This window comes from Ailuropoda melanoleuca, chromosome 1, assembly GCF_002007445.2.
Source record: "Ailuropoda melanoleuca isolate Jingjing chromosome 1, ASM200744v2, whole genome shotgun sequence".
Lineage (NCBI taxonomy): Eukaryota > Metazoa > Chordata > Mammalia > Carnivora > Ursidae > Ailuropoda > Ailuropoda melanoleuca.
Window position 1 is genome coordinate 88,017,256 of NC_048218.1, and position 23,377 is coordinate 88,040,632.

The window sequence follows — 23,377 nt, forward strand, 5'->3', positions numbered from 1 at the left end:
AAAACAAATTAGTGACCTAGAAAATAAGATGACAGAAAAGAAGGAAACTGAGGAGGCCTGGGAAAAACAGCTTAAAGCCCAAGAGATCATACAGAGAGATTAATGATGCTATGAAACATTCCAATGTCAGAATTATTGGGATCCTTGAGGGGCTGGAGAGAGAGAGAAGTCTAGAAGATACATTTGAGCAAATCATAGCTGAGAACTTCCTGAATCTAGGGAAGAAAACAAGCATTCATGTCCAAAGGGCAGAGAGGACCCCTCCCAAAGTCAAAGAGAACAGATCAACACCTTGACATATAATAGTAAAACTAGCAAATCTTAGATCCAAAGAAACAATCCTGAAAGCAGGGGGAAGAGATTTCTTATGTACAGAGGAAGGAACATCAGAATAACATCAGACCTGTCTACAGAGACCTGGCAATCCAGAAAGGGCTGGAAGGATATATTGAAGGTACTAAATGAGCAGAACATGAAGCCAAGGATACTTTATCGAGCAAAGCTGTCATTCAGAATGGATGGAGAGAGAAGGAGCTTCCAGGATCGGCAGAAACTGAAAGAATATGTGACCACCAAGCCAGTCCTGCAACAGATATTAAGGGGGGGAGGGGTTATTCTAAAAGAGAAAGAAACCAAGAGTAGTATAGACCAGAAATTTACAGAGACAATCTGTAGAAACAGAGACTTCACAGGCAACATGATGGCACTAAAATCATATCTTTCAATAATCACTCAATGTGAACAGCCTAACTGCTCCCATGAAATAGCACAGGGTTGCAGATTGGATAAAAAGACATGACCCATCCATATGCTGCCTATAAGAGACTCATTTTGAACCCAAAGATACATCCAGACTGAAAGTGAGGGGGTGGAGAACCATTTTTCATGCCAAGGACCTCAAAAGAAAGCTGGGGTAGCAATTCTCATATCAGACAAATTAGACTTTAAGCTAAAGACTGTAGTAAGAGATACAGAGGGACACTATATCATTCTTAAAGTGTCTATCCAACAAGAAGATCTAATAGCTGTAAATATTTATGCCCCCAACATGGGAGCAGCCAACTACATAAGCCAACTGTTAACCAAAATAAAGACTCATACTGATAATAATACTTTAATAGGAGACCTCAACACTCCACTCTCAGCAAAAGACAGATCATCTAAGCAGAAGATCAACAAAGAAACAAAAGCTCTGAATGACACACTGGACCAGATGGACTTCATTGATATATACAGAACATTGCACCCTAAAACAACAGAAGACTCATTCTTCTCAAATGCACATGGAATTTCCTCCAGAATAGATCACATACTGGATCACAAATCAGGTCTCAACCAATACCAAAAGACTGAGATTATTCACTATATATTTTCAGACCACAATGCTTTGAAACTGGAACTCAATCACAAGAAAAAATTTGGAAGGAATTCAAACACTTGGAAGGCTAAAGACCATTCTGCTAAATAATGTTTGGGTTAACCAGGAAATTAAGGAAGAACTTAAACAATTCATGGAAACCAATGAGAACAAAAATACATCAGTCCAAAACCTATGGGATACTGCAAAGGCGGTCCTAAGGGGGAAATACCTAGCCAGCCAAGCCTCACTCAAAAAACTAGAAAAATCCCAAATGCACAAGGTAACCGTACACTTAGAAGAACTGGAGAAAGAACAGCAAATAAAACCTAAACCAAGCAGGAGAAGAGAAATAATAAAGATTAGAGCAAACATCAATGAAACAGAAACCAGCAAAACAGTAGAGCAGATCAACAAAACTAGAAGCTGGTTCTTTGAAAGAATTAACAAGATCAATAAACCTCTGGCCAGACTTATCGAAAAGAAAAGAGAAAGGACTCAAATTAATAAAATTATGATGAAAGGGGAAAGATAACAACTAACACCAAGGAAATAGAAACAATTATTAGAAATTATTATCAGCAACTATATGCCAAAAAATTAAGCAACCTGGAAGAAATGGATGACTTCCTGGAAACCTATAAACCCCCGAGACTGAAACAGGAAGAAATTGGCACTCTGAATAGACGAATAACTAGTAATGAAATTGAAGCAGTGATGAAAAACCTCCCAAAAACAAGAGTCCAGGGCCAGATGGATTCCCAGGGGAATTCTACCAAACATTTAAAGAAGAAATAATACCTATTCTCCTGAAGCTGCTTCAAAAAATAGAAACAGAAGGAAAACTTCCAACTCGTTCTATGAGGCCAGCAATACCTTGATCCCAAAACCTAGCAAAGACCCCATCAAAAAGGAGAATTACAGACCAATATCCCTGATGAATATGGACGCCAAAATTCTCAACAAGATCCTTACCAATAGGATCCAACAGTACATTAAAAGGATTATCCATCACGATCAGGTGGGATTTATTCCTGTGATGCAAGGGTGGTTCAATATTCGCAAATCAATCAATGTGATAGAACACATTAATAAAAGACAAGAACCACATAATCCTCTCCATAGATGCAGAAAAAGCATTTGACAAAATGCTGCATCCTTTCCTGATTAAAAGTCTTCAGAGTGTAAGGATGGTGGGAAAATTCCTCAATTTCATAAAAACTATCTATGACAAGCCCACAGCAAATATAATTCTTAATGGGGAAAAGCTGAGAGCTTTTCCTTTAAGATCAGGAACACGACAAGGATGCCCACTCCCGCCACTATTGTTCAACATAGTACTGGAAGTCCTAGTATCAGCAATCAGGCAACAAAATAACAGAAAAGGTATTCAAATTGGCAAAGAAGTCAAACTCTCCCTCTTCAGAGATGACATGAAACTTTATGTGGAAAACTCAAAAGACTCCACTTCCAAATTACTAGAACTCATACAGCAGTTCAGTAATGTGGCAGGATACAAAACCAATGCATAGAAATCAGTTGCTTTTCTATACACTAATAATGCAACTGTAGAAAGAGAAATTAGGGATAATGCAACTGTAGAAAGAGAAATTAGGGAATTGATTCCATTTACAATAGTACCAAAAACCACAAGGTACCTAGGAATAAACCTAACTGAAGAGGAAAAGGATCTGTACTCTAGAAACTACAGAACACTTATGAAAGAAATTGAAGAGGACATAAAAAGATGGAAGAATATTCCATGTTCATGAATTGTAAGAATAAACATTGTTAAAATGTCTATGCTGCCCAGAGCAATCTATACTTTCAATGCCATCCCTAGCAAAATACCATTGGCATTTCTCAAAGAGCTGGAACAAACAATGCTAAAATTTGTATGGATCCAGGAAAGACCCTGAATCACCAAGGAAATGTTGAAAAAGAAAAGCAAAGCTTGCCTGACTTCATCCTATATTACAAAGCTGTGATCACCAAGACAGCATGGTATTGGCACAAAAACAGACACACAGATCAAGGGAATAGAATAGAGAGCTCAGAAATGGACCCTCAACTTTCTAATCAACTAATCTTCAACAAATCAAGAAAAAATATCCAATGGAAAAAAGACAGTCTCTTCAATAAATGGTGTTGGGAAAATTGGACATCCATATACGGAAAAATGAAACTTGACCACCCTCATACACCATACACAAAGATAAACTCTAAATGGATGAAAGACCTCAATGTGAGACAGGAATCCATCAAAATCCTAGAGGAGAACATAAACAGTAATCTCTTCAACATCAGCCACAGCAACTTCTTTCAGGACACGTCTCCAAAGGCAAGGAAAACAAAAGCAAAAATGAACTTTTGGGACTTCATAAAGATAAAAAGCGTCTGCACAGCAAATGAAACAGTCAACAAACTAAGAGGCAACCCACAGAATGAGAGAAGACATTTGCAAATGACATTACAGATAAAGGGCTGGTTTCCAAGATCTATAAAGAACTTCTCAAACTCAACATACAAAAAACAATCAAGTCAAGAAATGGGCAGAAGACATGAACAGACACTTCTCCAAAGAAGACATACAAATGTCTAACAGAAACATGAAAAAATGTTCATTAGCCATCAGGGAAATTTAAATCAAAGCCACGTTGAGATACCACCTAATACCAGCTAAAATGCCAAAAATTAACAAGGCAGGAAACAACAAATGTTGGAGAGGATGTGGAGAAAGGGGAACCCTCTTACACTGTTGGTGGGAATGAGTTGGTACAGCCACTTTGGAAAACAGTGTGGAGGTTCCTCAAAAAGTTAAAAATAGAGCTACCCTATGACCCAGCAATTACACTACTGGGTATTTGCCCCAAAGATACAGATGTAGTGAAAAGAAGGGGCACATGAACCCCAATGTTCATAGCAGCAGTGGAGTCCACAATAGCCAAACTGTGGAAGGAGACGAGATGCCCTTCAACAGACAAATGGATAAAGAAGATGTGGTTCATATATACAATGGAATACTACTCAGCCATCAGAAAGGAGGAATACCCACCATTTGCACTGACATGGATGGAACTGGTGGGGATTATGCTAAGTGAAATAAGTCAGGCAGAGAAAGACAATTATCATATGGTTTCACTATATGTGGAACATAAGGTGTAGCATGGAGGGCATTAGGGGAAGGAAGGGAAAACTGAAGGGGGGGGAATCAGAAGGGGAGATGAACCATGAGAGACTATGGACTCTGAGAAACAATCTGAGGGTTTCTGAGGGGAGGGGGGTGGGGGGATGGGTTAGCACGGTGATGGGTATTAAGGAGGGCACATGTTGTAATGAGTACTGGGTGTTATACGCAAATAATGAATCCTGGAACACTACATCAAAAACAAATGATGTACTGTATGGTGACTAACAAAACATAATAAAAAAAAAGAATTGGAAGTAAATAAAATAACAAGACAACTGAATATAATTCAAAAAAAGTATATATAATTGAACTAGCTATAACATGGGAAAATTTCTTCTCAAACAGGAATGAATGCCCATTTTCATAATATTGCCAACCCCAAGTTGTACCCCAAAATCCATTATAAATATCTGCAGTATAAGCTTAACCAACTCACCTCAAAGGAAGCAACAATGACAGCAAGATCCTGGCAGAGACCATCCAGTGCTGACCCACATGTTAAACATGTAGCTGGGCTCCCAACAAAGCCCTGTGGCTTGTTCTCACTGATGTTATACATAAGTGCATAATGAAATTCTCCACCACAAATAAATCTAAGAACAAATCAAGGGATCACACTAAATCTCGGGGTTCTCAACCTGTTGTGTGCACACTGCCTATCACAGTTTTCCACTGAGTGAATAAATGATTTCTCTGTGTCAGTGAGTCCAGCCAAAGTATTCAATATTGGCTGACCTGAGAAATTTACCATTAGGTTAGAAAGTTCAACTGTCTTTTTTCATTTTACTGCAGAATCACCATCACAACTTCTGGGTGGAATGGCTGCTTTGCAAACAAGAAGAGAAATGACTGGCAGTGTGGTGCCAGGCACAGACTTCAACTGACGTGGAGTTGTAAGAGAAATATCAGAAAGAGAAGTTCGATGCGTGCCAACTACAGCTCTTCCACTGTTTTCTGCAGCTTCACCCTTCAGAGAATCTGCTTCCTTGGGTGTAAAATTATTGCCTGCTCTATCTACTTTCCAGAGAATTGGAGGTTTAAATAAGATGCACCTGATGTTTTGTAGACCATAAAGCATTAGTCAAATAAAAGCTATTACTGTATTTCACAGCATAAGAAAAGAAACACATTACTAGATTTGGTCTGGCCCTATTTCTAAACTTCTACTGACAGATCCATTTATTGAAGATAAATATTTACCTTAATTGAAAACTAATCTTTAATGAACCTCTAAGCTATCCACGTTTGTAATACACACAGTTCCTGCTTCTGCCTTTTGTATACTTCTCTTCACCAAGAGCTAACAAGGGACTTTGAGGAAACACAAGCATCTTTATAACTAACTGCACCTTTACCAATTAAGAAGGCAACACACCGTGCTCAAATTAATCTGGATGGGAAATGAGAATTCTGTCACTTAAAAAGCATGGGAAGAATTTGCACAAGCAAATAAACTTGCATCTGGATCTTTTATGTAAATTGTGAAAAGGATACATGATCTTTTTTTTTTCTTGATCTAAAAACAAATACATTTAAAACATCTGAATCATTCCAGATAAACTGACTGAATGCAAATTAACAGCATAGCACTGAGAGCAGGCATTATGGTATAATGCAAATAGTAGACTAATCCCAGCTGCCAAATATACAAATAATTTTGATAGGATAAATGCAGAACAGATTTTCTAGTTAATTCTAAATTTCTTAAGAAAAAATCTTATGCTTTCTACTGACAAAAGAAAAAATATGTGGATGAAACTACTATCATAACTAAATATAATGTTTGCTGGCATTGTTATTTGTGCACACATTTTTCTAAAATCTATTATAAATTACAGACATAAGAATTTTATAAATAAAGAAAACGGTCTGGATAAGACCCAGTAGGAAACAAGCAATTAATCTTACTGTAAAATGTTGTTTATTTTTTTAATAAAGTGATGCATCAGTACAAAAAAGTATCACTTGTTCATGATGCAAATGAAAATAAGCTGTTAAAACCATTCTAGACAGACTGAACATTCATCCACATTATAAGACCTTTAAGCCATTCAACAATCTGGAAATATCTCTTGGTCCATTCAGGCTACTATAACCAAACACCACAAAATGGTGGCTTAAAAACAACAGAAACTCCTTTATTTTTAAATTTAAATTCAAGTTAGTTAACATACAATGCAGCACTGGTTTCAGGACCAGAATCCAGTGATTCCTCACCTAGTGCTCACCCCAACAACAGAAATTTCCCACAGTTCTGGAGACTAGAAACTCCAAGATCAAATCCAAGATCCAAAGTGCTGGCAGAATTAATGTCAGGTAAGGACCTACTTTCTGCTTCACAGATAGCACCTGTGTCTTTGTTCTCACATGGTGGAAGGGGTAAGCTAGCTCTCTAGATTCTCTTTTATAAAGGCGCTTATCCCAATCATAAGGCTCCACCCTCATGACATAATCACCACCAAAAGGCCCCACTTCCTAATACCATCACTTTGAGGATTAGGATTTAAACACATGAATTTTAAGGGGACACATTCACTCTATAGCAATCTCCATAGTTTAAACAGGGAATGGGCAAGCATGAGGCTGTGTTCCTGAACAGGCTTCCTTCTGTTACCAAGCAGCTAATTACAAGGCAAAAGGCTACCCCAAAGGCAAGCCTAAGGCAAAACTAGAAAGAAGGGAATTTTTGTCTAAGCCTGAGTCTCCCTTCTTCAAACATCCATCGTTGTCTCTAGGATGCTCCTATTACATGTACTTCACCAACTCTCAACGTGCCCTCTTGCATATTCCTGATAACTACTTATTCCAAGAGTGCAGATGACAGGGGAGGAAAAAGAAAGATAAATGAGCATCTATTATATCCCTGGCTCTAGTTAGTTTTATATATTATTCCATTCATTATGCTGAAGATAATTAACAGAAGTGAGAAAGTGTTGGTGCAAAGATCCAAACATAGAATTCCATTATCTTTCACTAAATCATGCTGCCTCCTTGAAAAAAATAAAATATATCCTGGGAAAGTTTGTGTTTCATTAAGGGAGAAAGAAAAGATTTTAAAATGCGGAACTGAGGCTCTGTGGTTGTTTGTCTCTTTTTGAAGATAAAAAGGAACCAAGACAGGGGCCGTTTCGGGTCCCTGCTGTGACTTGTTGAGTATTCAGGCAAGTAGTTGGCACCCTCAGTGCCAACCTGTCACCTCTGCTTTCTGAAGCTGGAAAGAATAATGGTGGTAATTCTTCAGGCTCTTATGTGTCATTCCCCTCTCTTGCTAATTTTAAAGAAGTTTCAATTTCTGAAAAAAAAAGTTAAAATCAATTACTTTACTGGCTCCTCCTGCATTTGGCTAAGAATGCACTATCCATTCCTTGATTAATTCATTCCCTAACATCATGGTCCCAGGTATTCTGCTAGTATTGAGGTTTTCACTATAAGCTAGATGCCTCACTATCCCCTGACTTGTTGTCTCTGTTTCACCCCAGGCCAACCTTGAAGGAAAACCACTGTATCACTTTTTGTTTCCCCAAAATATCCTTGAGCAACAAAATCACTGGTGAACAAGACAGACTGAATATTTTGTAGAAAAGTCACAGAAAGTGAACATCTCACACGCCACAGACTCCTGCTTCCAAAATGCTCCTAAGTCATATCTGTTCACCAAAGTCTCTCTGCCTAAGCACCTAACCAACCATTCCCTCAATTATGCCCCAGCTTCTCTCATTGGCTGCTTCAGACACTGTATCCCTGTACTTGGCCTCACTGTTACTACTGACCCAAAATATTCCAACTATATTTATGCAAAACAAAGATGCTTCGCCTTAACTTTTCTGGATTTGAGTACTTAAATCCAAGCACTTTGCAAGCAAGGTGATCTCCAAGTATTGGAACCTCACTTCTTTAGCAAAAGCAGTTGATCATAAGTAACAACAAAAACAATAGTGTTGCCTTCAAAGAGTATAGAATCTAATGAAAAAAGACATATGTACACAGACAATAATTCTGTGCAAAAATGCTAAAACAGAAATATACTGGAGTTACCATAGGAAGACAGAGATGAGAGCTCTTTCTTTAAGCCTGAGGTGTCAGGAAACACATAAAAAGAATGGTCAGGAATCTTGAAAAATAGGAGATCGAAGTTTTCCAAGTAAGCAGGATTGAGAAGAGGGCTCTAAGAAGAAAGAACATGGACAAACGCAAGGAGACATGAGAGGTCAGGGCATGTCTGAGAACAAATAGCTCACTGTGGCTGTGAGATCAGGAATCAGAGCAAATCAGACACCACAGTACCAGCTTTATTTCAAAATTCACCTACTTCCCTGCCCTCATGCACCAGCTTCTCCATCCATGAAAAGCAGTGTTCTATCTTTCCGTGACAGAAGACAGTGCTGGCTGCATATATTTGAGTATAAAAGAATGGGATTAATTTAATAGTTTCATCTTAATTCTGCTCTGAGTTTTCTCAATTTAACTAAATAACTTTAATGCTCTTAGGCACCATGCTTTTGACAAACTTTCTTAAAAAGCTACTATAAAAATAGCAATTTTGCTAAAGAGTGTACATAGTAAAAATCATTATTCCAGTAGATGGAGCAGAGGTGACATCAGAATAGCTGCACACTGCCTGGCCCAGAATATAGAGCAGAAGTCCAGACACAGCAGAGCCACGAAATGGAAAAAGCACATTTGAGAGCAAAGACCGAACATTACTGAACACGGCTTGGCTAATCACCTAATTTGGACTTAGAAAATTTCATATCCTATTCAAACTGAAGAGGAAAACAACCTTAGGCAAATACCAAAATGATTCCTTAAAGAAACATTTATATTTTAGAACAAGAAAGCTGTAATTCTGATTTGTTTAAAAGTCTCACTGTGGTGCTTTACAATCATTCTACATAACAGAGAAGCCTAAAATTCTTCATAGAGCCTCTAAATGCATGGCTAATGCATTTTTTCCCTCCCAGACAATTTGTGAATTGTGTGACTGCCTGATATAGAATTATTAAGAAATAGATCAATAATCACAGCAGGCTACAAGCTTAGAACCTCTGCCTACACAATGGAACTATGAACAAAGTTACTGCTTAGAAATTGTGACAGCAGAGAACTGACCATGCAGATTCATTTGAGAAGATGTTAGCAAGTGGAATTATAGACATTAAAAGAATTGTGGAGAAGCAAACATTTGGATCACAAATTCTAGCTAATTATATTAGATAAATGTCTTAAGTCTGATGAAATTTCTTAGGGATTCTTGAAATCAAGGATGAACTATTCAATTTGTGGTTTTATAAAGTTATTATTGTAAGGAAATAATTTCTAATAGTTACAGGGAATAGGAAACGTGTTCACTTTCTCTTAAGAATCTACCATGTGTCCTACTCTCCTAAATTCTTTGGCAATCTGCAGAACTAGATTATTCAGAGACAGACAATATATGTATTTAGGACACAGCAAAGCAGAAGCAGATTCAAGTTTTTTTGTTACAGAAAATATCTGGTACTTCACAAAAATGTATCAAAGTTATCACTGGGAGAAAAACAACTTTGTTAAATCTTAATTTGATCATATTTCTAACCTAACGGAAGAGCTCATTAACCATATACTAAAAACAAAGAAATAAAAAACCTAACAACAACAACAACAAATTCATACCCTTAATGCTTAAGGGTATGAAATAATTTAAACCTCAACTCTGCCACAATCTAGTTATATGAATTAGGAAAACACCCTTGCCCTTTTTTATTGTTTCCTTATTTGAAAATGAAGATAATAAAATTTCTCACAGGGTCACCTGGGTGGTTCAGTTGGTTAAGTGTCTCACTTTTGATTTCGGCTCAGGTCATGATCTTGGGGGTGCGGTGGGGGCAGGGCTGGTGGGGGCTGTGGTTTGTGGGATTAAGTCCAGGATCAGGCTCCATGCTCAGCGCTCAGCAGGGAGTCGGTTTGGGATTCTCCCTCTTCCTCTTCCTCTGCCCTTCCCCCCAGTGCACGTGCCCACTCTCTCTCAAAAAATAAATAAATCTTAAAAATAAAAACACACCTCTCACAAAAAAAAGGTAGTGAGGATTAAGTAATATAAAGTGTAAAAAGCATCTTCAGCTGCTATTATTAATAAGAGTATCCTATCCCTTGAGACAAGACTGAAAAAAGACAAAAAACCAGTTATAGGTGTTAATCCTTAAGCAAGCTCTTTCAATGACATTCACATTCTAACCCAACCTACTTTGAAGCACATCTTAATGCTAAGCAAGCAGGTCAAAATTTCTAATGTTAAAAAAAAATAGCTCTGTAATTTTTCATATGTGGAAATATGGTGTCCTCATTTCATACTTTGTCAATCTTCATTCACACAGGAATCATGAATATCGAAGGGTTTACTTAAGCATATCAAGTAATGATTTCTGAATTGGAAACAAAATCCTTTCATTACATTTTATAAACTTGTAACACTGCTTACTATATGGCTGTATGTTTTCTTGATATGCATTTTAAAAACATATGTATCATAACAAAAAAAATCATTTTCCAAAATTTCCAATCTCCCATTATAATCACTACCATGGTAAAACCCATTATCTTTTTACTACTTTGAAAAATACATAATAGTTAGCAGAGGCTTCCATAAGTAAAATGAAATGTCATTGTTTTAGTCAATTCAGGCTGCCACAACAAAATATTATAGATTGGGTGGCTTCAACAATAGGAATATATTCCTCATAGTTCTGGAGACCAGAAGTTTAAGATCAAGTTGCCAGCAAGATCCAGGTCTGGTTAGGGCTCTCTCCTTGCGCTGCAGAAAACACATTCTTGTTGTGTCCTCATGTGGACCTCCCTTCATACATGGTGCATGTGGATGAAAAAGAAGCAAGCTCTCTGGCGTCTCTGATTATAAAGGCAGTAATACATCATAACAGTCCCACTGTCACGGCCTCATCTAAACCTAATTATCTTCCAAAGGCCCCATTTCTAAATACTATCACACTGGAAGCTAATGCTTCAATTTATGAATTTTGTGGTATTCAATTTAGTCCATAGCGGTCACTTTTGTTGAAACAAAGTATGACCAGTGGCTAAAAGGGTACACATGTAAACAAGTTTGAGCCTCCTCTCTCTCTCTCATACACACACACACACACCTTTCAATGGTCAGAGGTTATATAACTATTCAGTCCCTCAGAGTACACCTAATTATAAAAAGTGTTATATATATATATAGAGAGAGAGAGGGAGAGAGAGAGAGAGAGAGAGAGAGGCACGAACTATGTAACTCCCACTCCTCCTGCAAAATGTAGTTCTGAAAAGTTAAACACATTGCTCAGAGGAGAATTTTTATTTAGCATTTTGTCCATAAAAAAAAAAAAGTCAATGAAAATAAATTAAGTCTACTATAAAAATTAGAAAAGGAATGGGAAATTGCAATGAAACAAAACAGAACAAATTATTAAAGAAAAAGCAGATAAGAAAACCGAGAATATAATAGAATTAATAATTAAACAGCTGGTTATTTGAAAGAAAACAATTACTAATGAACGTATTTTAAAAAATAGAAATGCACAAAAATTAATAAGTTATAAAAGAAAAATAACCATAGAATAATTTTTTTAATAGAGATGGTTGCTAAACACAATGCAAATAAATCTGAAAATCCAAAAAAAAAAAAAAGGATAATTTTCTAAGAAAATACAATTTGCTAAAACTGACCTCAGAAGAGATGGAAAATCTAAAGATTGATTTACATAGAAGAAATAGGGAAATTTGTCAAGAGGTAAATCCTAAGGCATCAGTCCAAAAGGATTTCATGGGGCAATTTTGTTTTAAGTCTCTAAAGATCAAACAATTTTAAGGCTTCTAAAATTTCCATATTATAGGTTAAAGAAGAAAACCTCCTGGTACAACACATATTGTATATACACGCTCCTACCCTCAAATCAATATCACTTATGAATATCAAAGTAAAAATCCTAATACTAGCAAATTTAATCTATGTATACCAAAAAGAATCATACATCATGACTAAAAGAGGTTTATTCTAAGAGTCTAAGAATTTTCAATATTAGGAAATCTTTTAATAAAATTGTGTTATAATATTAATGGATCTCAGAAACATTTTATTGTCTTTGTTAATGCTGAAAAACCATTTGTCAAAATTCAATAACCATTTTTTTATTAAAAGACTCAATAAAATAAATTTAGATAGCAACTTCCTCCATATGATAAGATAAATCCAGCTCAGGCTAAAAGCCACTATCATGCTTATGGAGCAACACCAGAAGCTTATAACCAACAAAATCAGCAACAAGACAAAAGCTCTCATTACCAATACTACTTAACACTGTACTGAAAATACTAACCAAAAAACAAACAAACAAACAAACAAAAAACAAAACAAAAAAATAAGAAAAAGAAGTTATAAATGTATGTTTTGGAAAGGAAGAGATCAAACTGTTACTAACTACAGAGACATCAAGATGTAATTGTATGCATAGAATATCCTAGAGAGTCAAAGGGCCTTTGTCACATACAGCTGATGAAACACACTGTGGGGATAAAAGATATTGAGAGAGCTGTATTTGCAAAGAGACTATAACTAGATGAGTCATATAAAATACCTCTGAGCTCCCAAATTTCTGTTGGGAGGAAACAGGCAGAGAAAACTGCTCAGCCACCAATAAGTGTACACTTTCCACTGCTTGCTTTATATAAAAGGAAGAAGATAGAAATGGAAGATCCTTCCAGAGGGTAAAGCCAAAACCTAGGGAGCACAAAAACTAGGGAGCCATACCTAAAGAGCAGAACTGGGACCTAATTTGAGGTTTTTGTTTTTTGTTTTGTTTTGTTTTTACCTTCGGGGTAGTAAGCTGGTAACATTTACCCAGATGACTTTCAGAACTGCTAAGGACCCTCTGACTGTACGCTATATGGTGTCCATTCTTATTTTCAAATCACAGTGATTATTGCCAAGGGAGACAAAGTAAAAAACAGTATTTATATTTGCATGTATATTCATAAAGATGCATATGAAACTAATAAGAATGGAAACTACTTTAGCCTGGGTGGAAACTGGAAAGACTGGGGTCAAGGTGGAAAGGAGATAGACTTTTCTCTGTCCATCTTTTCATATCTAGAATTTTTGGAACATGAGAAGCATTCAATATTCAAAAAATAAAATGGAAAATGAAAAAAGAATTTAAAATATGTCATAGTACTGGAGTGCCTGGATGGCTCAGTCAGTTAAGCGTCTGCCCTCAGTTCAGGTCATGATCTCAGGGTCCTGGGATAAAGAACTGTGTGGAGCTCTGTGCTCAGCACAGAGTCTGCTTGTCCCTCTCCCTCCCCCTCTGCTATTTCCCCCACTCACACACTCTCTCTCTCTCAAATAAATAAAATCTTTAAAAGTAGATACATCATAGGACCTATTGAATTATTGGAAAAAGGACTAAGAGAGAAATATGACGATTTCTACATTTCTGATTTGATCAGTTTAATGCAATACACCAAGATAGAAAATTTATTGTAAGCACATATGAGAAGACTATGTTTTAGGTATGTTGAGTATCAATTATATCTTAAAGCTATGCACTGGTTTTAGGATGACCACTGATTCAGCTTTACTTGGCACTACTCTGCTTTGAGCACTAAAATCCCCATGTCCCAGGAAACCCCTTCTTGGGAGGCAAAATATGCTGCTTTTCAGCAATGGGTACAGAAAGTTAGGGGAAAAGTACAAAACCCATATGGCAGTTCAAAAAATTGAAGCAATAAGAAACACTCTATTTAGTTTCAAATGGATAGGACATAGATGATCCATTCTCACTAGTTACTGTCCCTGTTTTTTCCCCAATTGCTGGTTGGCAACTGTGATTTGCAGTTCATAGAAATGAAACATTCATTGTTGCGGCATTGAGTGATGTGACTTGTATGTGCAACCTAAGTGCATTGTAATCATGAGCATTAACAGTCATCTTTCACTTTCCTGTGGATTAATTGTGTGCTTTGCATTGAGGTAACGCTAGTTTAATCTTAACATTGTGAATACTTTGACCATGTTTTCTAAGAGTTCAGATAATGAAATGGGAATGATTATAATACCAATGTCAGTATAACCCAGACAACTGTATTATTTTAATGACAGAAATACACATGTAATTGTATTAGGGAGATATTTAACCAAGACAGAGCATTTTATACAATAGGCAGAAAAGAATTTGGGAATGGGCATGGTGGAAAAGGGGATACAAAAGCATACAGAGAGTCGAAATTTCACAAGTCCTAGATGAAACACACGAGTACTTATAAATCAGTCATATGTTTTATTTTGTTTTTTTTCCATCTCCCCAAAATACATCAGTGCTCGGCCAAAACAGTCACTGTATTAGCCTATGAGCACACCACAAGAATAAATGCACGTGATTTTTTCTATAAAAATAAATAAAGTTATGTTTCTTGATTCAGAGGCTACAGCCATGTAGGCAAACAAAAGGAGAAATTTTGAATAGATGGGTTGATCAATTATAATCTAAACCAGATTTAATTGGACCTTATTAACAACACACTTTTCTCAGTATATTCAGTGATGCACTGAATCACAACAATGAAATGTTTCCTCTAGTCCTTAGGTGCTTTGTTTTGAAAAATGGAGTTCCAAATCTTCTTCTAGGTTTTTATGAAGATACTATGAAACCACAGAAAACATAAAACAAAGAATGCTGATACCCTCCCCAAATAAAAACTAGACTTTGTCCATTAATTTCCTATTGCCCTGTAACAAATTAACACAGACCTAATAGCATAAAACAACAGAAATTTATTATCTTACAGTTCTGGAGGCTGGATCCTGAAATGAATATTACTGGGTTACAAGGCATTGGAGCTAAAAACCAAAATACTAGCATAACTGAGTTCCTTTCTGGAGGTTCTAGGGGAGTATATATTTTCTTGACTTTTCCTGCTCCTAGAGGCCACCTCCATTCCTTGCCTGGTGTCTCCTCACATCTTCAAAACAATCAATGGCTGGTTGAATCTCACAGATCACATCGCTCTGACACTGACTCTTCTCGTTCCCTCTCCCATATTTAAAGAACCCTGTGATTACAGTGGGGCCACCTGGATAATTGAAGATATTCTTCCTTTTTTTTTTTTTTTAAAGATTTATTTATTTATTTGAGAGAGTGAGAGAATCAGGGGTGGGGGGAGTTGCTGAGAGAAAGGGAGAGTCAAGCAGACTCCACTCTGGGCGTGAAGCCCAGTTCAGGGCTTGATCTCAGGACCCTGAGATCATGACCTGAGCTGAAACCAGGAGCTGGAAGCTTAACTGACTGCTCCACCCAGATGCCCATATTCTTCCTATGGTCAAGTCAGCTGATTAACAAACTTAATTCCATCTGCTATCTTAATCCCCCTTTTGTCAGGTAACAATATATTCACAAATTCCGAAGATTAAGACTTGAACATCTTGCAGGGCCATTATTCTGACTACCACACTCCTCTATTTACATACTTGGCAGACAATGTGAGTGTAAATTTTGACAAATCCCAATCAGCCTATAAACGTCAGGCCAAAGAAAATGCAGATATTACCTGCTAACTGCCCTGCACAACTTACAGGTAACACTGCTCAAAGGATGTGTGTTTTGCCCAACTGTGAAATTGAGGATTTCATAATGAAAGCTTTTGATCATTTTTTAGTTACATCAAAGTGCAGAAGTACTTAATGAGATTTTGGACTTTACAGAAATAAAACTATATATTCTCCTCAGACATAAGACTACAAGATGGCTATCATTGTTACAGGCCACACAAAAGGATTAAAATCTTGGCCTGCCATAAATTCATTTTGAAAGTATGGGACAAGAATAATGTTCTTCTCTAATTTGGAAATACACTGAAGATAAGAAGAAAAGGATTGAAATAAAGTAGACATTTATGGGTGGTTTCTCTAAATCTGATTAACTCTGGCCATAAGGAATCTGGAAAAAACTGATTGCACCTGAGTTGTTAAGCCTGAAACAAAAACTCAGAAACTACTATAAAACTTCCTCCCCCCCCAAATCAGTCTTCTTTAACTTGGCTACCCTTTTCTAGTTCTTTACTAAAACTGTAATTTATCTGAAATCTAATGTTGACTGTATATCCAAGTTCATATCACCTCTGTACTTTAAAATCACTGTCCCTGAAGAAGACAGGTTTAACTTATGTTACCCTACAATGTGCTCTGAAGTTTTCAAAAATGATGAATATTTTGATATCCTATATAGTAAATGCATACAAGCAAAAGGCCTGGTTGATGCAGCATTTCTGCCAGAACAAGCCTGCAGATATTAAGTGAATCGATAGATCTGGGATATAATTCTAACAAATCTAAATAGCTGCTGCTTCAAGTAAGTAAAATCCAAAGTAATAAAAAAAATTTTCTTTGAGAGAATATTTAACCTGGTGTTATCACATTGGGCTGATACAAGGAATTAGTGTAATAAGGCCTTGATGAGGGCAGAGCTTCAAATCAAAGTAAATGTTAAATGTAACTATATTCAATTTTAGTATGACACTGAATACTTACAGTACTTAAACACTTAAGAGAAGGGTTATTAGAAAATGAAACAAAGAATAAAAATATCCTATTGTATCATGGGACAGAAAAATATGTCCTTGTTCTGCATTAAATATAGGTAACATCTGTTTACTTAGTTCTTTTGTGTTTAAATTCTCCATTTATAACTCCAAATTTATCTTAAGTTCACAATATAGTCTATAAAATTTAAATGTCCAATAAAAATTCAAAAAGTAGTTAAAATTAATTGCTCTATCAGAGGATAGAATGAAACAAAAATATTGTTATATTTCATACATATTATTTGTTAACTTTGTCCTAGTAAGTACGAATTGACAGTTTTAACTATTCTACGACTATTCTGTCTAAATACCAATTATGTAACAGAAAAGTAAATAAGAAATAATATGTAATTTCAAATAAATACCTATTTTCCATACTTTAATGTTAAGGTAATACCACACATGCATGTAATTCTTATATGTTATGTTATATTCGTTGTTTTGGACTAGCATGGTATGGCTGCTTCAGTTTGGCTCTCTAAAATATTAATCACCCTAGTATTTGATCTGACACCAAAGAGATTGATCTGGGCTAGAAGTACTTGAGAATTAAAAAACAAAACAAAACAAAATAGTCCTACCTTTGTGCTTTCACATTACCTTAGCATACTATATTGCAATTATTTGTATCCCCAATAAACAGTGAACATCTTGAAGGAAAGTACTGTAGCATAATTAACTATGTTCCTCTAGTACCCAAGATAGTGCCCAACACATAATATAGGCTCACCAAAAACATTTCTATGAAATTATCTTTGAAAAAATTTAGAGGATATTTTTTCGAAATATTAATATGCTACACATTTTATATATAAAGAAGAGAATGAGTTTTGCAGGTTACAAACAACCTTTTATTTAAAAGGTGAACATTTGGCTTGAAAAAAAAATCAGTTTTAGAGTTATTTTTCTTGGTAATGTAAATATAAAAAGATGTTTCAAGGATAAGAAAGCACTTCATATACACACAAGTATGAAATTCATCGAATGTAAGTTCACAAGAAACCATGTGTCAAATTTGCAAGGAAAGGTTACAGATTTCTTTCAGTTATATAAGAAAAGGAAGCCACTTGCGTAAAGATAATTTTCAATGTCAATACTAAATTAATTGCTGCCAAGCTGATTAATACAGTTAAAAGCTGGTATCTTTGATGATTTTCTTCAAAAACTATATGCAAAGAGCTTCAAAAAAAACTTATGAAATTAGGTAAGAAATACCTAACAATTGATTTATCTATATAAAAATAAAAAGAGGGGTGTCTGGGTGGCTCAGTCGGTTGAGCACCCAACTCTTGATTTCGGGCCATGTCATGATCTCAGGGTTGCGACATTGAGCCTCACTTGGGGCCCAGAGCTCAGCAGACAGTTGCCCCTCTCCCTCTACTCCTCCCCCGCTTGAGTGTGCATGCACGCTCTGTCTCAAATAATACAAAATAAAAAATAAAATAAAATAAAATAAAATTAAAAAATAAAGAAGTTAATGAGTTGGGGTCTTCCCCTTTAAAATATCACTTAGCTCTTAATGGCTGACTACTTATTCCCTACATGAATATTGTTACTTTCTTTTATTTATTTAGAAAAGAAGCTATTTTAAGTGAGTCTACTGAGAGAAACAGATTTATAAAGAAAGTATAAGAAAGTAATATAACTTCAGCTTTCAGGATAGAATTTAATATAAAAATTATTTTTACGAGAAATAGTACAATAAAATTTAAATATTTATAATGTTTAGAATACTTTATGAATTATATATTAGTTAAGTATATGATATAGCTCAAACAAAAATATTTTACTGATCAAAATGTACTTTATAAGAAATAGACTACAAATCTTTTCCTAACAAAGCTAATCACATGCTGAGATTAACCAGAATACCATTGTTTAGGTGAAATTACATTGTAGGTGTGGGAGTACTTAAGGACAGATCATGACAAGTAGGTACTAGCCATCAGTGCTCTTCCCTATCTCTCCAGTATAGGACTTAGAGCATTGGTAAGGTTCTATATAAATCCAGTGGGTTAGAAATGCACAGCTCCTGAGTGTTTCAGGCTATTTATGACACTAGGTTTTATTTTTACATATATATACTTAGTTAGATCATTTAACTGGCCTATTTTTGTTATTATTTTTGTTATTAGTCTTGTAGCCTATGCAAAGTCTGCCTCTTAAGAAAAGTAAAAGTAAATTCTGGAACAAATCACATTTATTAAACAGTTTAGTGAGAACCTTCTCAAGAAAAATAAAGAGGGTGATAATTGCATGTACTTTGGTTTACAGAGACCCAGGAAGGGGTGTCAAACCTCAGGAAGCATAAAAATGGCTTTAATGGGCTCCAGCATCCAGCCACTCACTAATGCGTGATTTCTAATTACTTCTGTAGTTTGTCACTCTTTAACACAATCAAATCTAATTGACCAGAAAATTTTGGTTAGATTGTACTAAGCTATGGCTAAATTTTTACTGTTATTATTCTGGTTTCTTTGTGAACATCTCAACTTTACTGCATCATTAAACCTTAAATTAGATTTTGATAATAAGAATGTTTTATAAAATTTTTCAAACAACTCCAGTATTCACACAGGAGCTACGGTATTCTTAAATCCACTGTCATATCTTTTTTTTTTTTTAATTTAATTCATACCCATTTTTTCTGGGTTATTAAAAACAATGGCACTTTAATTTTAATTAAACACTTCATTTGAAAGCCTTGCATAACAAATGTCAAACGCTAAAGGTGAACTTATGTTAAGCGCGTATCAGAGCCTTTGGTCGCATGAAAGGAATTAAAATCTGAGGTTCTTAGTTTCAGAACCACTGATGAGGTATACATATGGGAAGGGTGGCAATTAACTACCTCAATTTAGAGTTTGCATTACTTTGTTTTAATGTTGGGAATCAGTGATTTAAGCAATAGATTGGACATTCTTGTCATTAATTCTATACGCCTAGAAAGATAATAAAGGAATAATGTCTAAACATCTACCTTGTCCATATACTCTATGTGTTACTAAAGCACTGAAGATAAACATTCATGAATTTATTCATAAACATATATGAGTGTATTCATTAAAGAGAATAAAGAAAATGCTTAATCACACTGGTAATTTTTTTAAATGCCTCTATAAAACAAGATAATAGGATGTGAGATAGCATCGTTAGAAAGCCTCCCTGTTTGGCTTACCTTAAATTATATCTGCTAATATTTTTACGTACATGTTTATTTTTATTTTCCACAATATGTGGAGCCTTCAGAGGACATCATGAATGTTTGGGGGGAAAAAAGATCTTTTACTTTTAATGTCAGATGTGGGTCAGTCAAGGAACAGATCTAACCACTTCTAATCCATTTGAGTATTAATATCTAAGCACTTCAGGTTTGACTTGGTTATCAAAAAAATGAGCAGTAAATACTTAAAATCATTACAACATGGCTGGACTATAACATCTAATAAAAAAATTTAAACATTATTTCAGGATGTATCTTAAAGACAGTAACAGTTTGTACTAACACTTGGAAAAATTATGTGAAAGATATAAGCATCCCTCACACCATGCACCTGTTCTCAAAACTAATCATACGTGAAGTAAGTTGAACAGGTCTACAAATGCATATGATCCTGAAATGAAAAGCTGTACAAGTAATATAGAAAGAAGAAACTATTAGAAGGTCTCAACTAAAGGCATAAAAATTCTAGTTTCTTCTAATTCTCCCTTTGTCACTGAGATAACACACATGCCTCCCCACAGTTATGGGTTCAGTTTTCTTGTAGACATAAATTCTGATTTAAATTGAGCTAAAGAGGGGCGCCTGGGTGGCACAGCGGTTAAGCGTCTGCCTTCGGCTCAGGGCGTGATCCCAGCGTTATGGGATAGAACCCCACATCAGGCTCCTCCACTATGAGCCTGCTTCTTCCTCTCCCACTCCCCCTTGCTTGTGTTCCCTCTCTCGCTGGCTGTCTCTATCTCTGTCAAATAAATAAAATCTTTTGAAAAAATAAAATAATAAAATAAATAAAATAAATTGAGCTCAAGAGAATAGATAAGACCCCCAGAGTATATTGACTTGGCCCACTTCCCATCTTCCACTAGGCTTGCTGCCTAATTGCCATTAGCATCTGATAAAATGTACTTATTTTCTCAGCTAAAATATAGATTGAAAAGGCAGTGATAAAAAGAAATATATGCCATCGCTGTAAAAAGGAATATACAAAAAGAGCAAAAATTGATGGAACTAGAAAATTGTTAGAAAATATACTTATTTCAACTACAACTTTAATTTTTCCATATAAAATAACATTTGTTTTAAAATATTGATTATAATATTAATCAAAAGAAAATACTTCTAAAGTATTACTTAAAGAATATGAAACTAGCCACAAAAAGGTTGCATGACTCTCTTATAGATGTTCACATGATTTCTTATTGAAAATACTGATAGAGAAGTTGCTAACCAGTAACTTACAGGCTAAGTTTTATTCTTGGACTATAGCACTAGATTCAAAATTCTTAGTCCAGGTCAACTGATTATAAAACAAAACAAAACAGCAACAACAAAAAACACCTCAGAATATTAAACTGCTGAATCATTTAACTATTTTATGGCCAAATCACTTTTTCTCCTAATTCTAATGTACAACTAAAGGGGAAATTTAAACTGAAAACATTTTATTTATCATCAATTACTTAAAAAGGAACATATAAAGCACTCAACAGATTCCTAGACAAATTCTAAGTGTTTTGCATAGTAACAAAATTTTACAAACGTGTACTGAATTGGAAATGACCTTAGAATTTATTCAATCCAATGGCCAAATTTAATCCTCCTCTTGGTTTCCCCTCCCCTACACCACACAATTTACTTCTTTGTCCAGCTTAAAAATGTTGGAATCTGAATGGCTTTATGAGGGCACTGACTCCTTCCCCATAGGCTAACTGTTCTGCACTGTCTCACACCCAGAGACTTCATACATTTGTATTAAATGCCTGACCTCAAGGCACATGAATTTGTCACCTTTCCCTGATTTAATCTGACCCCTTCAAATTCAGACCTATGGGAATACTCAGAAGGTTAAATTATTTGTCCAAGTTCTTAAAGGATGTTGGTGGCCATGCTGGGCCTGCTCAAAACCCCTAGCTCTTGGTTCTGGGCTGCCTTTTGGGTCTTTGCATCACCCATGCCATGCAGTTTCATACACAGGAAGCCTGAACCAGCATTTGAACATTAATTGCTGCTAGTGCTTCACAGAACAGCATTTCAATCACACACCAGCATCATTCCCTCAAAGTAAGAGTATTTCAGGAAGAACAATAAACCCTCTTTAAACATATATTAAAACTCTAATGCCTAACTGGAAGTTCACAGTCTATATGTTACCATATACAAACAGATGTTCCAAAAAGTTAACTTGTATAAGTCATGCTGAATCATGGCACAAACTGCATTGTTGTCATTTTTTAGGAAAATCAGCGGGTCAACTTACTAAACAGAGAGAGACTGATGTGATTATTTATAATAAAATTTATAGTTGTATAAAAATTATTTGATACCACAAAGGCAAGAAAATTGAACCGATTTGAACAGCCACAATGGAATTAAAATATTTAAATAACTCTATCCAAAGAAAAGGATTCAAGTCCATGAAATAAACAGATGAACAGAAACTGAAATACATAAGCATTTCCACAGAATAATGCTCTCATTCTTTTTTTTTAATCAAAATTAGCAACTATTGGCACATAATAGAGGCATGTCAAGTCACCTTATTAAAAGTTGATTCAAGAGTAAAAGTCTTACATTCTAATTAAAGTAATTAGGTCTTACTTCAATCGAATGATCCTCGTGCAACCAGAGGGTCTTTGTAGGCTACAGGACTCTGACAAGCTGAACCCAGGGCTCTTCATCCAGGTCCCTAACAGTCAAAGCTCATTTCCTGTTCATAAATCAAAAACAGAGGTGATCAATTTAAATTGGGACCTGTATTAGATAATTTATCAGTTGGCTCCTGAATTTCATTCTTCAGTTAATGCTTTTTAGAGTTCTTTTTTATCGTAAGTAGCCTGAAATTATTCGTTCTTTTTTGCAAGAAAGTATAGACATTAAAAAAAAAAAAAACATTTAAAGGACAAATGTACACACAATCACACAAATACTTTTCTCTCTTGCTTTCATTTTTATGTGTTACATTTATGCCTTAGTTTAGCTAGCCTAAATGGCATATTTTCTT

General features: G+C 35.5%; 1 protein-coding gene across 2 annotated transcripts in view; it reads right to left on the reverse strand.

Annotated features, from left to right (window-relative positions):
• The window catches only part of NAALADL2 (N-acetylated alpha-linked acidic dipeptidase like 2), a 1,303,052-nt gene that overhangs the window by 975,788 nt on the left and 303,887 nt on the right, over positions 1-23,377 (reverse strand). For both annotated transcript variants that reach the window (XM_034662699.1, XM_034662703.1), the window contains one exon: positions 22,975-23,083. The gene's annotated coding sequence lies outside the window, so the exon portion shown is untranslated. The remainder of the gene's footprint in view (positions 1-22,974; positions 23,084-23,377) is intronic.